The sequence below is a fragment of the Somniosus microcephalus genome, chromosome 9 (assembly GCF_052327205.1).
Source record: "Somniosus microcephalus isolate GS21.2 chromosome 9, FLI_Smic_1.0, whole genome shotgun sequence".
Classification (NCBI taxonomy): domain Eukaryota; kingdom Metazoa; phylum Chordata; class Chondrichthyes; order Squaliformes; family Somniosidae; genus Somniosus; species Somniosus microcephalus.
This window is the reverse complement of record NC_140995.1, coordinates 209,339,824-209,360,965: the sequence shown is the minus strand read 5'-3', so window position 1 is coordinate 209,360,965 and position 21,142 is coordinate 209,339,824. Positions and strand designations below refer to the sequence as shown.

At 46.6% G+C, this 21,142-nt stretch overlaps 1 protein-coding gene across 7 annotated transcripts in view; it reads left to right on the top strand.

The window, feature by feature from the left end:
* Positions 1-21,142, top strand: part of LOC147112989 (sodium/calcium exchanger 1-like) — a 334,193-nt gene that overhangs the window by 251,350 nt on the left and 61,701 nt on the right. The gene's annotated exons all lie outside the window — the stretch shown is intronic.

Below are 21,142 nucleotides of genomic sequence, written 5' to 3'. Positions count from 1 at the left end.
ATCTTCTCCCCCGGCCTCCAATCTCCCCACGCCCCTTCTGCCCCTCTCTGACCTTTCCAATCCCCCCGCTCCCCGGCTGTGGCCTAGTGCCAAAGGCCTACCCGCCCGACAGCCAGCCAGCCTCTTAATCTGGTTAGTTACAGCCGGGAAACAGAGACAAAAAACAGTAAATTCGGCAGGACCCGAGGGAAACCCGTTCTTCCGAGTTTCCCGACCGCAAAATTGCCCCTCTCTTTCCCCAGCCCCACACAAACACACACTCCCTCCCCGCCTCTGAGATAAGATCGGGGTGATTGTAACAAATCCAGTATTTCTGTTGATGCATCTTTGTACTGTGACTTTTAATGCTTTCCCTTTATATTTTTCTCTGCGCCAAGTGTGCATATATGCTTAGTATGGAAACAAATAATAAGCGAGGAAATAAATCTCTCTTTTTCTGTTTTCCACGTCTTCCGCCTTGAAAATTAGTTTTCCAATTTAAAAAAATACAGATATTCCCATAGAAATGGGAACACTACAACTTGGAAAAAATATGAAGAGACCATGGCACCTAATTTTTCTTCTCTGAAATCTTTACCTTTCCTTTCCTTACTGAAGAGCAGTTAGATTAAATGGCAAACAAATATGTGAGACTAATTTTAAGTTATTTTCTGAAATACATAAATTGCATTCACAAACACCATTTTGTATTCCTAAAGGTTAGAAATTACTGTTGGTGATTTTAGTGGGCAAAGGCTTAACGTACTTGTAGAACATTTATCACTCTGCTATTGTAATGGAGTCACTTGGGGAAACATTTGTGGCCGCTACGGGAGTTGCCGGTGTCACCAGCAACTCAGGTTAATGGCCACTGAAAATAGATGAACCGCTACCAGGGAAAATTTCGGGCTGGGGGCTAAAGATATTTAGCCCAGTGCTAACTTACTGTGTAATGCCCTCCTGGTGGTATTAATGCAGGCATGGAAGTCGAAGATCCCATCCTGAACTGGCGCTCTAGCTTCTAACAGTCTCTGGAAGCGAGGCTATGGAGTTCGCAAGGAATCGTGGGTAATTAAAAGGGCAATTAATTAAAAGGGCAATGCCTTCAGAACTAATAAAAATGAACATGAAGTGAAAAAAATATATTTTCAGCCCTTAATGCCTTTAAAAAACAAATTAACATAAAAAAAGTCCCAAATGGGAATCTTCAGCACTTCAAGCTGAATTCCCTTCCACACCTCAAAAAATGGGAAACTGCTTCAGCACTAACACAAATGGCTCTGCAAGCCAGGGAAGGCTCATCCAGGGTCCTGCACACAGCACTCCAGCTTTGTGCAGGGGGTCAACACTGCAAGAGAGGTCCTCTACCCACAGGGGACAGGAGGCCATCCAGAAAGAAGGATGTGGGACCAGATCACTGAGGCCGTCACTGCCAACAGTGTCGCTCCAGTGCCCAAAGAAGCTTCATGACTTCAGACCACTGGTCAAGATCAGTGAATACATCTTCAAAATTCATCTCCTACCAACTGCAGCACTAGCCCCAAACACTGCTCAATGCATGACTAACCCCCCCTCCAAATCATTCACCTACCAACAATCTGTACCAATCACGAGGCACATCACCCATTCCTAGCCTCACCTTACCCCCTTGGAGGAGACGGTGCAGGTCATTCTTGGCAGGGGTATGGCTGAGCCCTTGGCCAGCGGCGGGACTGAAAGGATAAAAGATGCTGGTATCCTCATATGTTATCCTCCTGGCATGCACCACTTGCTTTCCAGCCCTCCTCTCACCACAACTCCACCCTTGTGCCTTCCTCATTTCACACACCCAAGAAATGCAGCCTGTCCAGCCAGTGGGTGACCAAGAAGAGGGAGAGGCGAGTGAAGAAGAAGAAACACCGTCACTCGATTTCACACTCCCAGCCACCAGCTCCTCAAGGTCAACCAGCAAGGCCATTTGCAGTGTCCCCCACTGAAAGTCAGCAGCCGTGCTGCAGCCACTGGGGTAGCACTGCTTAACATCAGTAGAATAGGCAAAGGCACACACAAGACAGTCACTAAGAGAATGCATAAAAGTGATGAGTTGATTTTTTGATGTCCTATTGGATGGATAGATGTATCAAGTTGGATTGGAAAGTTTGCTTTGTGGTGGCTTTTATTTCAGCATCTTGGCCAAAAGGACACTTTGATGGTCAGTAACAGAGGGAAGTTAAAGTGTGGGACAAAGAAAGGTGAATTGGGGTTGTGGTCACTTGTACAGCAGGCGGATTATTCCATCCCGGATATCCAGGCCAGAAAGGGGCTGTCTGGGTTGAATACTTCCTTCTGCTTCCCCTTCTTCTGCTTCCCCTTCTTTTGCTTCCCCCTCTTTTGCTTCCCCCTCTTTTGCTTCCCCCTCTTCTGCTTCCCCCGTTTTTGTTTCCTCCTCTCCTGTTTTCTCCTCTTCTGCATCTACCTCTTCCCTCTGCGAGTGGATGCTGCAAACCTGAAATGCTCGGCAGGTCAGGCAGCACCTTGGCCTGAGACGTAAGGGGAATAGATGGGCGTTTCTGCGGCCGCAAACGAGACTCCAGGATGGTGTGTTGCCTCCCTGGTGCAAGGGTCAAGGATGTCTCAGAACGGCTGCAGAACATCTTGGAAGGGGAGGGTGAACAGCCAGTTGTCGTGGTGCATATAGGTACCAACGATATAGGTAAAAAACGGGATGAGGTCCTAAAAGCTGAGTATAGAGAGTTAGGAGGTAAATTAAAAAATAGGACCTCAAAGGTAGTAATCTCAGGATTGCTACCAGTGCCACGTGCTAGTCAGTGTAGAAATAGAAGAATATTTCAGATGAATACGTGGCTAGAGGAATGGTGCCGGGGGAGGGATTCAAATTCCTGGGACATTGGAACCAGTTCTGGGGGAGGTGGGACCAGTTCAAACCGGACGGTTTGCACCTGGGCAGGGCTGGGACCGATGTCCTAGGGGGAGTGTTTGCTAGTGCTCTGGGGGAGGGTTTAAACTAAAATGGCAGGGGGTTGGGAACCTGAGCAGGGGGACAGAGGAAAGGGAAACGAGGATAAAAGCAAAAGATAGGAAGGAGAAAAACAAAAGTGGCAGTCAGAGAAATCAACGGTTTAAATCAAACGTGGCCACAGTAAATAATAATTCTAATAGGTCCAAGAGCGTTAAAAAAACAAACCTGAAGGCTTTGTGTCTTAATGCGAGGAGCATTCGTAATAAGGTGGATGAATTAGCTGCGCAAATAGAGGTAAACGAATATGATTTGATTGGGATTACGGAAACATGGCTCCAGGGTGGCCAAGGCTGGGAACTCAACATCCAGGGGTATTCAATATTCAGGAAAGATAGGCATAAAGGAAAGGGAGGTGGGGTAGCATTACTGGTTAAAGAAGGGATTAACACAATTGTAAGGAAGGATATTACCTCTGATGATGTGGAATCTGTATGGGTAGAACTGAGAAATACCAAGGGACAGAAAACGTTAGTGGGAGTGGCATATAGACCTCCAAACAGTAATGCGGAGGTTGGGGATGGCATTAAAAGGGAAATTAGAGAAGCGTGCAAAAAGGGCACAGCAGCCATCATGGGTGACTTTAATCTACATATAGATTGGGCTAACCAAATTAGTAACAATACTGTGGAGGAGAAATTCCTGGAGTGTTTACGGGATGGTTTCCTGGACCAATATGTCGAGGAACCAACCAGAGATCAGGCCATCTTAGACTGGGTATTATGTAACGAGAAAGGATTAATTAGCAATCTTGTTGTACGAGACCCCTTGGGTCGGAGCGATCATAATATGATCGAATTCTTCATTAAGATGGAGAATGAAGTAGTTGACTCAGAGACTAGGGTCCTGAATTTGAATAAAGGAAACTACGATGGTCTGAGGCGCGAATTAGGTAGGATTGATTGGGGAATGTCACTCAAAGGGTTAACGGTGGATAGGCAATGGCAAACATTCAAAGACCACATGGATGAACTACAGCATTTGTTCATCCCAGTTTGGCATAAAAATAAAACAAAAAAGGTGACTCAACCGTGGCTAACGAGGGAAATTAGGGATAGCATAAGATCCAAGGAGAAGACATATCAATTGGCCAGAAAAAGCAGTAATCCAGAGGTTTGGGAGCAGTTTAGGATTCAACAAAGGAGGACAAAGGGATTATTTAAGAAAGGGAAAATAGAATATGAGAGTAAGCTAGCAGGGAACATAAAAACTGACTGTAAAAGCTTTTATAGATATGTGAAGAGAAAAAGATTGGTGAAGTCAAGCGTAGGTCCCTTGCAGTCAGAATCAGGGGATTTTATAATGGGGAACAGAGAAATGGAAGACCAATTAAATACATATTTTGGTTCTGTCTTCACAAAGGAGGACACAAATAACCTCCCAGAAATGTCGGGGAACATGGGGTCTGATGAAAGGGAGGAACTGAAAGAAATCAGCATTTGTAGGGAAATGGTGTTAGGGAAATTGATGGGATTGAAGGCCGATAAATCCCCAGGGCCTGATAATTTACATCCTAGGGTACTTAAGGAAGTGGCCCTAGAAATAGTAGATGCATTGCTGATCATCTTCCAACATTCGATGGAATCTGGAACAGTACCCATGGATTGGAGGGTAGCTAATGTTACCCCACTATTCAAAAAAGGTGGTAGAGAGAAAACGGGGAATTACAGACTGGTAAGCCTGACATCGGTAGTGGGGAAAATGCTAGAGTCCATTATAAAAGATGTAATAGCAGATCACTTGGAAAACAGTGACAGGATCGGACAAAGTCAACATGGATTTACAAAAGGTAAATCGTGCTTGACTAATCTACTGGAATTTTTTGAGGATGTAACTAGTAAAATAGATAACGGAGAACCAGTGGATGTGGTGTATTTGGACTTTCAGAAGGCTTTCGATAAGGTCCCACATAAGAGATTAGCGTGTAAAGTTAAGGCACATGGGATTGGAGGCAAGGTATTGACTTGGATAGAGAACTGGTTGGCAGATAGAAAGCAAAGAGTTGGAATAAACGGGTCTTTTTCTGAGTGGCAGGCAGTGACTAGTGGGGTACCGCAGGGATCGGTCCTTGGATCCCAGCTATTCACAATATATATTAATGATCTAGACAAGGGAACTAGATGTAATATCTCCAAATTTGCAGATGACACAAAGCTGGGTGGGCGTGTGTGCTGTGAGTAGGATGCCAAGAAACTACAGGATGATTTGGACAGGTTGGGTGATTGGGCAGAAGCATGGCAGATGCAATATAACGTGGATAAATGCGAGGTTATCTACTTTGGTGTCAAAAACAGGAAGGCAGATTATTATCTGAATGGCAGTAGATTGGGAGAAGGGGAAGTGCAATGAGACCTGGGTGTCCTTGTGCACCAGTCGCTGAAGGTAAGCATGTAGGTGCAGCAGACGGTTAAGAAGGCAAATGGTATGTTGGCCTTCATAGCGAGAGGGTTTGAGTACAGGAACAAGGATGTCTTGCTGCAGTTGTACAGGGCCTTGGTGAGACCACACCTTGAGTATTGTGTGCAGTTTTAGTCGTCTTATCTGAGGAAGGATATTCTTGCCATGGAAGGAGTTCAGCGAAGATTCACCAGGCTGATACCTGGGATGGCAGGAATGACGTATGAGGAGAGATTGGGTCGATTGGGCTTGTACTCGCTGGAGTTTAGAAGAATGAGAGGGGATCTCATTGAAACTTATATAATTCTGGCAGGACTGGACAGATTAGATGCAGGGAGGATGTTCCCGATGGTCGGGGAGTCCAGAACCAGGGCTCACAGTCTGAGGATAAGGGGTATGCCTTTTAGGACAGAAATGAGGAGGAACTTCTTCACCCAGAGAGTGGTGAACCTGTGGAATTCTCTACCACAGAAGGCAGTAGAGGCCAATTCATTTAATATATTCAAGAAGGAGTTGGATATATTTCTTAAGGCTAAAGGGATCAAAGGGTATGGGGAGAAAGCAGGTACCGGGTACTGAACTTGGATGATCAACCATGATCGCATTGAATGGCGGAGCAGGCTCGAGGGGCCGAATGGCCTACTCCTGCTCCTATCTTCTATGTTTCTATGTAAACTCTGTTTCTCTCCACGGATGCTGCCTGACCTACTGAGTATTTGCAACTCTTTCTGTCTTCTCAGAGGCCTTCCTTTACCATCCGAGGCCTTGCAAGCACCCAGCAGCACTTCCTATACACTGTAAAAAAAAAAAAAAAAAATTTAAAAAACTTTTAACATCTATTCCAGCAAGCCATTACTTCAGTAAAATCGAAAAAACCCAGTCCAAAAGCTTAAATGCAAACTTACCTGAAAGATGTGTGTGCCCCTTTAAGAAGTGCTGACAGTGCCTCTGAGAGTCTGCTTGCATGCTGGGTTTACCTGGCGAGCTTAGAAACCCAGCGCTGAACTCAGCACAAAGGTCCAAGTTCGCCGTAGTGATGTTAAGTCGACGTTGCACGCCAACTGGCGTCACCACTCCCTCATTTTACTTTGCAGGGCAATACATCTTACCGGCAGCGCTGCTGGGTCTGGGGAAATGGAGCGTGCCGCGGAACCCGCCACCAGCTGGCGAAAGAGCAGCATCTACCCTCTTTTCGCTATTTTTTGACAGTAACTGGCGGCGTAAAGCCCCCGAATTTTTAGCCCATTAACTCCTATCTTTTAAACATTAACACCGCCGTTAAAATAACAGACTGAAAATGCCATTCAAATGCATTAAACATTTAACAGCTAATACCACCAACAGTAATTTTGAAACTAAAATGTACTTGCTTTTGCAGTCAAGGTCATATACTTTAATGGTTTCTTATACTGTACTAAAAATATTTTTAGCACCCTGTTTCAATACACCGGATACACTACAGTCATTCAGCCCATGCCTGTGTCCGCTTTACTGCATTGATTGGATTATTTGTTGACCTTCCATGTTTGACAGCTCCTGAGGGAAATGAGAAGGATTTGTATTTAAACCTATAAGCTGCTGACAGTTTAAAATTATCTCCACAATTCAGTTGAGGACCATTTCTTTTTTGCTCCATCTGCTGTAAAGACTGTGTTTTGTTTCCCTTATCAAAACTTTGCCTGAAAGCCCAGTTAAACTTTGTGGCCCTTTGAGAGAATTCCATTCAAAGTCCAGACAGTGCATGCTGAATGAATTATAAAGCAGCTAATCGTCTCTGCAGATAAATTAAATCATTTGCATTCAAATTCATATTATGAAAACTGTTCAGATGAAGTTTTGTTTTGCCGTCCAGTGTGTTTCAATGTTCCAAATGTTTAATATTTTCACTGTAACACAGGATTAATGTGAAAATATTTGCCTTGAACTCTTGATGAATTCTCATCCTTGTTTTCAAATCCCTCTATGGCCTCGCCCCTCCCTATCTCTGTAACCTCCTCCAGCCCTACAACCCTCTGAGATCTCTGCGCTCCCCCAATTCTGGCCTCGTGCGCATTCCCGATTTTCACTGCTCCACCATTGGCGGCTGTGCCTTCAGCTGCCAAGACCCTAAACTGTGGACTGACCTCACTGATTATTTTCACGGTGTTCTGGACCCTCTGCGCATGCGCCTCCGTTTGGTACTGCGCATGTGCATTCGATCCGGTCACGCATGAGCAGTACCAAACGGTGCGACAGCTGCGGCCTGCACCGCACGCTGACCACGGCTGCATGCGGAGAAGGTTGGGATCTGATCGAAGGGGAAAGAGAAGAGGGGATCGAAGGGGGCAAGAGGGATGAGAGAGGGGAGCTCAGAGAGAGATGTGGGGAGGAGAGCGAATCGAAGTGGGGGTGAGGGAGGAGAGATGATTGAAGTGAGGAGAGGGGATCGAAGGAGGAAGAGGTGTGCGGATTGAAGGGAAGGGGGATCGAAGGAGGGGGGTAGAGGTTCTCGGAGAGAGGAGCTCGGAGAGGGGGGAGAAGGTCAGGAAATCGGGAGGAAGGTCAGGAGCTCGGGGGGGGCAGGGGGGAGGTGAAGGTCAGGAGCTCGGGGGGGGGGGAGGTGAAGGTCAGGAGCTCGGTAGGGGGGAGGTGGATGTCAAAAACTCGGGGAGAGAAGGTCAGGAACTTGTTGGGGGAGAGCACGGTGAAAACAGTGGGGAGGGGGGAGATCTAAGGATGAGAGCAAGAACATGATCCAGATGGGAAGATAGATCACGTTCTCCCACCCTCTGTTAGGCCTGGATCACGTTCATGATTTCCTTTCTCCACCCCCCCCCCCCCCCCCCAAACATGCAGCAAGTCCCATCACCCCTATGCTCATTGACCTACATTGTCTCATGGTCTACCAACAACATTCCCACTAAGCTACGTGGCTGCACAATTGTCTGGCGGTCCCACGTAAGCCGCTTACTGGCTTTTGAATGGGAGATTTCGTGCATGCGTGAAATATTGAATGGGCCGCGCAGCCTGTTAAAGGGAACTCACACACAAAAAAGAAATTAGGGGGAACATTGTCCGCCAACACCTTGATTTTAAAATTCTCATCCTCGTATTAAAATCCCTCCATGGCCTCACCCCTTCCTATCTGAACTCAGCAGTGAGTGTTCCTAACCTGGCAGAGTGAGCCCTGTCTGTTCTCTGAAAGTAGTAAGAACATAAGAAATAGGAGCAGGAGTAGGCCAATCGGCCCCTCGAGCCTGCTCCGCCATTCAATAAGATCATGGCTGATCTGATCCTAACCGCCAATCTACTATCACAGAACCATCTCCTGAATCTAACAGAATTAGACACACGAAATAGGAGCAGGATCAGGCTACACGGCCCCTGGGCCCGCTCCGCTACCCACAGGGCCATGACCGCTCCGAACCTAGACTCATGTCCAAATTCCTGCCCGCTCCCCGTAACCCTTAATTCCCTTTACTTCTAGGAAACTGTCTATTTCTGTTTTAAATTTATGTAATGATGTAACTTCTACAGCTTTTTGGGGCAGCATATTCCATGGACCTACCACCCTCTGAGTGAAGTAGTTCCTCCTCATCTCAGTTTTGAAAGAGCAGCCCCTTATTCTAAGACTATGCCCCCTAGTTCTAGTTTCACCCATCATCAGGAACATCCTCCCCGCATCCACCCGATCCAACCCCTTCACAATCTTATATGTTTCAATAAGATCGCCTTTCATTCTTCTGAACTCCAATGAGTAGAGTCCCAATCTACTCAACCTCTCCTCATATGTCCATCCCCTCATCCCCGGGATTAACCGAGTGAACCTTCTTTGTACTGACTCGAGAGCAAGTATGTCCTTTCTTAAGTATGGACACCAAAACTGTATGCAGTATTCCAGGTGCGATCTCACCAATACCTTGTACAACTGAAGCAATACCTCCCTATTTTTATATTCTATCCCCCTAGCAATGAAAGCCAACATTCCATTGGCCTTCTTAATTACTTGCTGCACCTGTATACTAACCTTTTGAGTTTCGTGCACCAGGACCCCCAGATCCCTTTGTACTTCAGTACTTTCCAGTTTCTTGCCATTAAGATAATAACTTGCTCTACGATTTTTCCTGCCAAAGTGCATAACCTCACACTTTGCAGTGTTGTATTCCATCTGCCAAATCTCTGCCCACTTACTTAGCCTGTCTATGTCCCCTTGCAGGTTTTTTATGTGCAGGAAACTTTGGTTTATCCGGAGGTTAACTGTCCGGAATGCTCAATCCACCGGCAAAAATCAGGAGCCGTTTCGTTAGTTTTTTTTTCTTTTCGTTGCTTTTTTTCACCAGTCAGGCTCTGCAAGGTCTCGCTGAAGCTGTTGTTAAGCTACAGAGACGCTTGCAAGGTACGGCCGACTGTTTAGAAGCTGTAAAAGCTGTAAGCAACAGGGTTTGTTGCCAGATACGGAGCTCAAAAGCTTCGTATGTTTCAACATTAGCGCTGGTTTGTCCGGCAGTTTTGATGGGACGGCAACAGCTCGGTCCCGTCGGTGCCGGATATCACAAAGTTTCCTGTAGTGTTAGCACTGGATCCTGGCTGTCACAGTGAATGGATCAAATTACCCATTGCAAAGATCTTGATTACTCTCCAGCAGGCAGGATCAAATTGCACATTCCAGACAAACTGTTGGGTGTGTCTTGACCTCCAAGGGGACCAATCAGAAATTTGGTGTTGCAAATAGACACAACCAAATTACCTCCTTAAACCTCTCCACCTCTCTACCTCACTCCTCCTTTAAGACACTCCTTAAAACCTACCTCTTTGACTAAGTTTTTGGCCATCTGTCCTAATATTTCCTGATGTGGCTCGGTGTCAAATTTTGTTTGATAACACTCCTGTGAAGCGTCTTGGGACGTTTTACTATGTTAAAGGCACTAGATAAATGCAAGTTATTGAGAAAATATAAGAACTGTTACAAGGAATCTGCTCACTTAATTAAAACTATCTACAATAAATTAAATATTTTCATATAGTTTGCACTTCCTGTACACATTAACTTTACTTCCAGTGTTACAATTTTTTCAGTCACACCTATATTTCCCTCACGATTACATGTCAACACAGGATGCCATGCCATACACACTAACATATATATGCTTATCTTCATCTTTACTTTTCTGTCTTCCTGTACCCTAGATGGTGCTGCTGCACCTCAAAACTCTGTCTCCCTCATGATTTTTTTCTATTTATTTTTACTTCTCCCTGAGACTGTGAGGCAAGTTTTACTTCAAATCTTTGCATTTAACTTTTATTTGTGGCATCTCCTCTGCTGCCTACCGTGGTCCCAACTTCTCACCAAAAATGTTGTTTCCCATTTGGTGCATTTTATTTCCAGAATGTTCAGTCTTTCTTTCCCAAATGCCTGTTCTCCCTGTATTTTTTTGCAGATGTCTGTTCCTACTATCCCTTTTCCCCAGATGTCTGTTCCCCACTGTGTCTTTTTTCCCCCCAAGCATTTGTTTCCCACTGCCTCATTTTCTTTCAGGCCAACAATCCTCAATACTTTCCTAACCAATGTTCACAACTCAACTTCTGCAACCCCATAATTACTCCTAACCTCTAATCATAACAAAACTGTTCCCACAGACTATATTGTCTCAATTACATTAACTAATGTCACACCAGATCCAGTTCCTTCAGAAAGACTGAGGCCTAGGAATTCCTGGCCGGCTGCTGCACCACCAGAAGTATGGCAGAGCAGGACTTCAGTCCGCCAGCCTACCCTGATGATAACCCATCTCAAATCGTGGTTAACACAAAGGGGGCAGACACCTGCTCTATCTGGCCAAAAAACAAATTCCTCGTATTGAAATAATCCTTTTAGTTGCGACTTTCCTAATGGCAAATGATCACTCTGAGATCAATACCTATTGGTTGCGGGCCCCACTTACACCTCCTGTATGGCAAATATGCCTGCAGCACATATCTTGGCCCCAAATTGCTGAGTTCAGGAATCCCAACTTGTGCACCAGAAAACTCGAGGAATTTTCTCACGTATCCTGGGCCAATGCTGGTGTATATGTAAAAGTCATGAGTTTAGCATGTGTCCATCACACTCCAGAAGTCATATTACAAATTTGATAATTTTGCTTCTGTCCAAGGTACTTTTCAATCTAGAGCAGTCAGCTTCAAACTGACCGATTACGAACAATATCCCTATGAGGGAGTAATTAGGCAGTGACCTTAAAGGGCAGACTAGGTGAAACTGACTGCCAAAGTGCTCCTAACCTTAAGAGTGTCTGTGAGCAAAGCCATGGGCGATCATCAAGTCATTAATAAAATCAGAAAATGCACTGCATGTTGATTGGCACCTGCAAAAGCAAGAGCGATTAATACTTTGGGTGTGATACTGGAGCAAGACATTCAGTTCCACCGAGTCTGTACAGGACCCAGAACAGGACATTCAGCTCCACCGAGCCTGTACAGGACCTCGAGCAAGGCATTCAGCTCCACCGAGTCTGTACAGGACCTGGAGCAAGGCATTCAGCTCCACCGAGTCTGTACAGGACCTGGAGCAAGGCATTCAGCTCCACCGAGTCTGTACAGGGCCTGGAGCAGGACATTCAGCTCCACCAAGCCTGTACAGGACCTGGAGCAAGGCATTCAGCTCCACCGAGTCTGTACAGGACCCAGAACAGGAGATTCAGCTCCACCAAGCCTGTACAGGACCTGGAGCAAGACATTCAGCTCCACCGAGCCTGTACAGGACCTGGAGCAGGACATTCAGCTCCACCGAGTCTGTACAGGACCCAGAACAGGACATTCAGCTCCACCGAGCCTGCGCAGGACCTGGAGCAAGACATTCAGCTCCACCGAGCCTGTACAGGACCCAGAACAGGACATTCAGCTCCACCGAGCCTGTATAGGAGCTGGAGCAAGACATTCAGCTCCACCGAGTCTGTACAGGACCCGGAGCAAGACATTACATAGGAACAGGAGTAGGCCATTCAACCCCTCGAGCCATTCCATCATTCAATTAGATCATGGCTAATCTGTACCTTAACTTCATTTACCCACCTTGGTTCTGTAATCCTTCTTACCCTTGCATTACAAAATGTTATCAATCTCAATTTTGAAATTTTCAATTGACCCCCAGCCTCAACAGCTTTTTGGGGGAGAGAGTTCCCAATTCCACTACCCTTTGTGTGAAGAAGTTCCTTCTGACATCACTCCTGAACAACCTAGCTCTAATTTTAAGATTATACCCCCTTGTTTTGGATTTCCCTCACCAGAGGAAATAGTTTCTCTCTGGCTGATACCTGGGATGGCAGGAATGACGTATGAGGAGAGATTGTGTCGATTGGGCTTATACTCACTGGAGTTTAGAAGATTGAGAGGGGATCTCATCGAAACCTATAAAATTCTGTCAGGCCTGGACAGACTAGATGCAGGAAGGATGTTTCCGATGGCCGGGGAGTCCAGAACCAGGGGTCATAGTCTAAGGATAAGGGGTAAGCCATTTAGGACTGAGATGAGGAGGAATTTCTTCACCCAGAGAGTGGTGAACCTGTGGAATTCTCTGCCACAGAGGGCGGTGGAGGCCAGTTCATTAAATATATTCAAGAAGGAGTTGGATATATTTCTTAAGGTGAAAGGGATCAAGAGATATGGGGAGAAGGCAGGGACAGGGTACTGATTTGGATGATCAGCCATGATCTCATTGAATGGCGGAGCAGGCTCGAGGGGCCGAATGGCCTACTCCTGCTCCTATCTTCTATGTTTCTATGTCTACCATATCAAATCCTTTAATCATCTTAAACACCTCAATTGGATCACCCCTTAATCTTCTTTACTCAAAGGAATACAAGCATGGTTTGTGTAACCTGTCGTCATAATTTAACCCTTTTAGCCCCGGTATCATTTTGGTAAATCTGCACTACTGGAGCGTTTCAGCTATGAAGAGAGACTGGACAGGCTGGGGTTGTTTTCCTTAGAGCAGAGAAGGCTGAGGGGGGGACCTGATTGAGGTGTACAAAATTATGAGGGGCATAGATAGGGTAGATAGAAAGGAACTTTTCCCCTTAGTAGAGGGGTCATTAACCAGGGGGCATAGTTTCAAGGTAAGGGGCAGGAGGTTTAGAGGGGATTTGAGGAAAAACTTTTTCACCCAGAGGGTGGTTGGAATCTGGAACTCACTGCCTGAAAGGGTGGTAGAGGCAGGAATTCTCAACATTCAAGAAGCATTTAGATGAGCACTTGAAACGCCATAGCATACAAGGCCACGGACCAAATGCTGGAAAATGGGATTAGAATAGACAGGCGATAGCAAAATACTGCGGATACTGGAAATCCGAAACAACAACAGAAAACGCTGGAAAAACTCAGCAGGCCAGGCAGCATCCGTGGAGAGAGAAACCGAGTTAACGTTTCAGGTCAAAGACCTTTCGTCAGAACTGGAAAAAAGCAGGAAATGGAAAGCAAGTTTAGGGGCTGGGAAAAGGGGGGAGGGGATGATGAAAGAACAAAAGGGAAGGTTAGTGATAGGATAGAAAGCAGGAGAGATTAAGAGACATTGGGAGACATTAAGAGATATTCAAGGCAAGAGGAGGTGGTAATGGGACAGGTTAAGCAACAAAGGATGGCTGTAGATGAGGTGTGAATTGCGCTGGCAGAATGAAGGACAGCTGCCATGTGGGAGGGAAGTAAAAAGGGACCAAACAAAAAGTGTGGATTAAAAAAAAGAAAACATATATATGTGATAGGGGCCAAGATTATGATCTGAAATTGTTGCACTCAATGTTGAGTCCGGCAGGCTGTAAAGTGCCTAATCGAAAGATGAGGTGCTGTTCCTCAAGCTTACGCTGAGCTTCCGTGAAACAATGCAAGAGGCCGAGGACGGTGAGGTCTGAGTGGGAATGGGGCGGTGAATTAAAGTGACAGGCCACCGGGAGCTCGGGGTCCCCCTTACGGACTGAACGGGGGTGTTCCACAAAGCAGTCACCCAATCTGCGTTTGGTCTCCCCAATGTAGAGGAGACCACATCGTGAGCAGCGAATACAGTATACTAAATTGCAAGAAGTACAAGTAAATCGCTGTTTCACCTGGAAGGGGTGTTTGGGGCCCTGGACAGTGGGAAGGGGGGAGGTATAAGGGCATGTATTGCATCTCCTGTGCTTGCACGGGAAGGTGCCGGGCGAAGGGGAAGGGGTGCTGGGGGTGGTAGAGGAATGGACTAGGGTGTCACGGAGGGAGCGGTCCTTTCGGAATGCTGAAAGGGGAGGTGAGGAGAAGATGTGTTTGGTGGTGGGATCACGCTGGAGGTGGCGGAAATGGCGGAGGATGAACTGTTGAATGTGGAGGCTGGTGGGGTGAAAGGTGAGGACAAGGGGAACTCTATCGTGGTTCCGGGAGGGAGGGGCAGGTGTGAGGGCTGAAGTGCGAGAGATCGAACGGACACGGTCGAGGGCCGTGTCAACTACAGTAGACATGGTGTGGAGATGCCGGAGTTGGACTGGGGTGGACAAATGTAAGAAGTCACACAACACCAGGTTATAGTCCAACAGTTTTATTTGAAATCACAAGCTTTCGGAGCGCTGCTCCTTCTTCAGGTGAAGTGGAGAAATGCATAAAGACACAGCTTATATAGTCAGAGAATCATGTCAGATGTTTACAGGTAACCTTTCCAACTGCCATTTATCACACCTCGGCAGAGAGATAATCACAGCAGTCAAAGGTGTGAATGGTGTCCAAACAGGTCAGTCAGGGAAACGTTACATCAAAGAACAATGAGGTGGGGTCACAAGGGGTCAAATATTGCAGATGCTGGGGTCTGTATGAAAAACAAAAAAACAGACAAAAAACATTTTTTTTGGCTGGAGATCACAGCAGGTCCGGCCGCATCTGTGTAGAGAGAACAAGCCAATGTCGACTCGAGTCTGGATGACCCTGCGTCAGGTGGGGTTACATGTAGCGTGACATGAACCCAAGATCTCGGTTGAGGCCGTCCTCATGGGTGCGGAACTTGGCTATCAGTTTCTGCTCGACGATTTTGCGTTGTCGTGTGTCTCGAAGGCCGCCTTGGAGAATGCTTACCCGAAGATCGGAGGCTGAATGTCCTTGACTGCTGAAGTGTTCCCCGACTGGGAGGGAACACTCCTGCCTGGTGATTGTTGCGCGGTGTCCGTTCATCCGTTGTCGCAGTGTCTGCATGGTCTCGCCGATGTACCATGCTCCGGGGCATCCTTTCCTGCAACGTATGAGGTAGACAACGTTGGCCGAGTCACATGAGTATGTACCATGTACCTGGTGGGTGGTGTCCTCACGTGTGATGATGGTATCTGTGTTGATGATCTGGCATGTCTTGCAGAGGTTGCTGTGGCAGGGTTGTGTGGTGTCGTGGTCGCTGTTCTCCTGAAAGCTGGGTAATTTGCTGCGAACGATGGTCTGTTTGAGGTTAGGCGGCTGTTTGAAAGCGAGTAGTGGAGGCGTGGGGATGGCCTTAGCGAGGTGTTCGTCGTCATCGATGACATGTTGAAGGCTGCGAAGAACATGGCGTAGTTTCTCCGCTCCAGGGAAGTACTGGACGACGAAGGGTACTCTGTTGGTTGTGTCCCGTGTTTGTCTTCTGAGGAGGTCTATGCGATTTTTCGCTGTGGCCCGTCGGAACTGTCGATCGACGAGTCGAGCGTCACATCCCATTCTTACAAGGGCGTCTTTCAGTGTCTGTAGGTGTCCATCGCGTTCCTCCTCGTCTGAGCAGATCCTGTGTATTCGCAGGGCTTGTCCATAGGGGATGGCTTCTTTAACGTGGTTAGGGTGGAAGCTGGAGAAGTGAAGCATCGTGAGGTTGTCCGTGGGCTTGCGGTAGAGTGAAGTGCTGAGGTGTCCATCTTTGATGGAGATTCGTGTGTCCAGGAATGAGACCGATTCTGACCATATAAGCTGTGTCTTTATGCATTTCTCTACTTCACCTGAAGAAGGAGCAGCGCTCCGAAAGCTTGTGATTTCAAATAAAGCTGTTGGACTATAACCTGGTGTTGTGTGACTTCTTACATTTAACCACAGTAGAGGGGAATCCTCGGTTGAGGAAAAAGGAAGACATGTCGGAAACACTGGTATGGAAGGTGGCATCGTCGGAGCAGATGTGGCGGAGACAGAGAAACTGAGAGAATGGAATAGAGTCCTACAGGGCTTGATGGCCGGCACGGACACGATGGGCCGAAGGGCCTCTTTCTGTGCTATATGACTCTATGCACCCTCTCCAAAGCCAAGATATCATTCCGGTGCCCTTTGCTGATTGACCTGGGGGGGGAATTCTTCCTGTCGACAATCTTAGCAAAATAATTGGCTTGACTTGAAAACGGAATTTCCCATTCTGTACTCACTGACTTTTTTCTTCCCCAGCTGTACATTTCCATCATTTTCTGTTTTTACCTACTCTTATCTACTCAGATGTAAAGCTGATTCTTGCTATTGTGGTTAGAAGTTAAGTATGCATATAGCAGCTTGCTTTAAGCAAAAGACAGTCTCGATCCCTTTGAATACTGCAATTTAACTTTCTTTCAACAGGGATGGTACAGCTGTTTCGGTTCTTATAGGCAATTGTTAGGAGTAGATAATTTTACCTTTTTGCATTGAATTTCCTAATTACACTTGACAGATTCAGACAAAGGGTTCTGCCATGTCAGTATTGTAGGTTGTAGACAGAGAGCTAGATTTTCTGTCCATTGACTATGAATAGGCAGTAATTCAAGAGAGTCTCTGTTGTGGGAGACAATAGCCACTGCCGCAGAAACTCACAAAAACACATTACAGCACAGAAGCTTTCTCGCACACCAGTAGGAGAATTTAACTATTGCTGTACTGTCAGAGGACATTAATAATGCTACCTTACTGCTTAATTGTTATTAACTTATTAATGCTAAGGGTCATTCACAAAGTGACCTCAATCTGATAAATGGAGAGTGAGCGATAGCTAGATATATGGGTGAATGGATAGGTAAATAAAGGATGATTTTTTTGATGTGGCTCGCTGGTAGTGACACTAAAACAATCGAAAATGGAGGTGGGAAAACCAAGTGAAGAAAGTTTAGCCCTGCTTTTTTCCAAAGCCTTAACCTCCTGCGATATTCTGGGCGGGTTCTGCTGTTTGCTAACGAAGGTCACGCTACTTGCTAGCAAGAGCTTGTTTAACTCTCAGATCCTATTCGAATGAGGTGATTTACCTGCTAGTTGCCATTTCCCAATGTTTGCACCAAAATCTATTAAGTCCGCTTCTTGGCCTTTGAGAACATGTATCTTAATTGTGTGTTTTACTGATTTCTGTTTTCATTTTTAACTTTTGGGATTAGTTTTCTTGCATTTTGTTTAATGCATTTGTTTTGTTTTGTTAACTTTATTTCTGTTTTTGCCATCTCAGCATGTCACAGAACTTAAAATTCATTGTAAGAACCCTAAAATCTTAGGATGGGCATTCCTCAGGGAATATCTCTTGTCCTCAGGGAGGTTGACAATGAGAAGCTCTCAGAACTTATAAGCAGCACCTTCTTATCTGAAGCAGCCTGTCCGCACTCATGCATAGCCAAACAGGGTCTATAAACCCAGGCAGAGCAACTTGGGCATGTCTGAGGAGATCTATGATTCACTGGGGAAAATGGTCTTTGAACTATGATGTTTACTTCAGCCTGACCTGCACACTAGGTCAAGGATGGGGCAGCTCAGGACTTAGCTGTGAAAATGACCACGCCTTTGATCTTTTACACTGCAGGATCATTTTAAAGCTTCTTGGGTAACATATGTCAACCTAGCCAGTTTGCAGTGTGCCAGCAGTTCACGGATGCCTGTTTGCCAGGATAAATGATTTCATTACATTTCCCATGGGAAGCCACCAGCAGTATGAGAGGGCCCTGCACTTTTTCCAGGTGTCATGTCTTGTGAGAGTACAGTGCATAACACATGGCACCCATGTGGCTCTACGAGCAGCAGTTTCCTGCTCCTCGTTTGGCCCAGTACTTGCTCTTCCTTTGCTGTGCGACCTCCTCAAGCTCTAACTGAATCTTCCAGGGTGTGTGTAGCTGTACTGGTACTTGAAAATGTTGACAAGAGGGATGTAGGGTGCTGTGTGGCACTCTCTAGTTCGGTGCCACTGCTCTTTCAAGTCTGCAATGACAGAAAAGAAAGAAATGTTAGAATGCTGGCTGCTTGCCATACAATATACTGTGTGTGATGTTTGTGTGGTTGTGTGCATCTGTATGCGTCAGTGAGTGTAAAAGGGGAATAATACATAAGAAATGGACGTATTAGAGCCCTGTTCTTAGGAGATGCCTGAGGCTTAATTTTCCCCTACTGACTCCAAGTTCATATAAGCAAAGATATCCAAGATGGCCTCCCCCAAGGAGTTAAGGGCTTGTGGTTCCTGAGTTTTTTTTATTCGTTTATGGGATCAGGGCGTCGCTGGTAATGCCAGCATTTATTGCCCATCCCTAATTGCCATTGAGAAGGTGGTGGTGAGCCGCCTTCTTGAACTGCTGCAGTCCGTGTGGTGATGGTACCCCCATAGTGCTGTTAGGGAGGGAGTTCCAGGATTTTGACCCAGCGACGAAGCAGGATCGGCGATAGACTTCTAAGTCAGGATGGTGTGTGACTTGGAGGGGAACTTGGAGCTGGTGGTGTTCCCACCTGCCTGCTGCCCTTGTCCTTCTAGGTGGAAGAGGTCGCGGGTTTGGGAGGTGCTGCCGAAGAAGCCTTGGCGAGTTGATGCACTGCATCTTGTAGATGGTACACACACTGCAGCCACCGTACGCCGGTGGTGGAGGGAGTGAATGTTTAAGGTGGTGGATGGGGTGCCAATCAATCGGGCTGCTTTGCCCTGGATGGTGTCGAGCTTCTTGAGTGTTGTTGGAGCTGCACTCATCCAGGCAAGTGGGGAGTATTCCATCACACTCCTTACTTGTGCCTTGTAGATGGTGGAAAGGCTTTGGGGAGTCAGGAGGTGAGACACTCGCTGCAGAATACCCAGCCTATGACCTGCTCTTGTTGCCACAGTATTTATGTGGCTAGTCCAGTTAAGTTTCTGGTTGATAGTGGGGGATTCAGCGATGGTAATGCCATTGAATGTCATGGGGAGGTGGTTAGACTCTCACCTGTTGGAAATAGTCATTGCCTGGCACTTCTGTGGCGCGAATGTTACCTGCCACTTATCAGCCCAAGCCTGAACGTCATCCAGGTCTTGTTGCATGTGGGCATGGACTGCTTCATTATCAGTGGAGTTGCGAATGGCGCAGAACACTTTGCAGTCATCAGCGAACACCCCCATTTCTGACCTTATATTGGAGGGAAGGCCATTGATGAAGCAGCTGAAGATGGTTGGGCCTAGGACACTGCCCTGAGGAACACCTGCAGCGATGTCCTGGGGCTGTGATGATTGACCTTCAACCACCACAACCATCTTCCTTTGAGCTAGGTATGACTCCAGCCAGTGGAGAGATTTCCCCCTGATTCCCATTGACTTCAGTTTTACTAGGGCCCCTTGATGCCAGACTCGTCAGATGCTGCCTTGATGTCAAGGGCAGTCACTCTCACCTCTGTAATTCAGCTCCTTTGTCCATGTTTGGACCAAGGCTGTAATGAGGTCGGGAGCCGAGTGGTCTTGGCAGAATTTAAACTGGCATCAGTGAGCAGGTTATTGGTGAGTAAGTGCCACTTGACAGCACTGTCGATGACACCTTCCATCACTTGCTGATGATTGAGAGCAGATTGATGGGGCGGTAATTGGCCAGATTGGATTTGTCCTGCTTTTTGTGGACAGGACATACCTGGGCAGTTTTCCACATTGTCGGATAGATGCCAGTGTTGTAGCTGTACTGGAACAGCTTGGCTAGAGGCACGGCTAATTCTGGAGCACAAGTCTTCAGCACGATAGCCGGGATGTTGTCGGGGCCCATAGCCTTTGCTGTATCCAGTCCGCTCAGCCGTTTCTTGATATCATGTGGAGTGAATCGAATTGGCTGAAGACTGGCTTCTGTGATGGTGGGGACCTTAAGAGTAGGCCAATATGGATCATCCACTCGGCACTTCTGGCTGAAGTTGGTTGCAAACGCTTCAGCCTTGTCTTTTGCACTCACGTGCTGGGCTCCACCATCTTTGAGGATGGGGATATTCTTGGAGCCTCCTCCTCCCGTTAGTTGTTTAATGGTCCACCACCATTCACGACTGGATGTGGCAGGACTGCAGAGCTTTGATCTGACCCGTTGATTGTGGGATTACTTAGCCCTGTCTATAGCATTCCAGTTCAGGACTGTTTCTTTGTATTATGTGCCATCTTATTGTGTAAACTGAGACGTAGTCTTGAGATGCTGTAAGTTGAAGGAGTACATACACAATGGCAGACAGATGCCCAACCAGCAGCCCATCCTGTGTGCCAGTAAGTGGCCATGCATTACCCACCTGGTTTATGTTAGTGATCTGATATGTGAATCCCTTAAAATATGTGCCAAGATTTCCAGTTGTAAATTACAGCTTGAATGTGTGCCCTGCTGAACTATGAATATGCATGAAATGCAGTGAAAGAGGTGAGGGCTTGAGAATTGGTGAGCAGTACATGTGTGACAGGTTGAAGAGGTGCAGTCTTACATGGTGCATGTTACTGTTGGCGGCCGTGCCTTCAGCTGCCTAGGCCCTAAGCTATGGAATTACCTCCCTAAACCTCCCCACTCTCTACCTCTCTCTACTCCTTTAAGATACCCCTTAAATCCTCACTCTTTGACCAAGCTTTTGGTCATC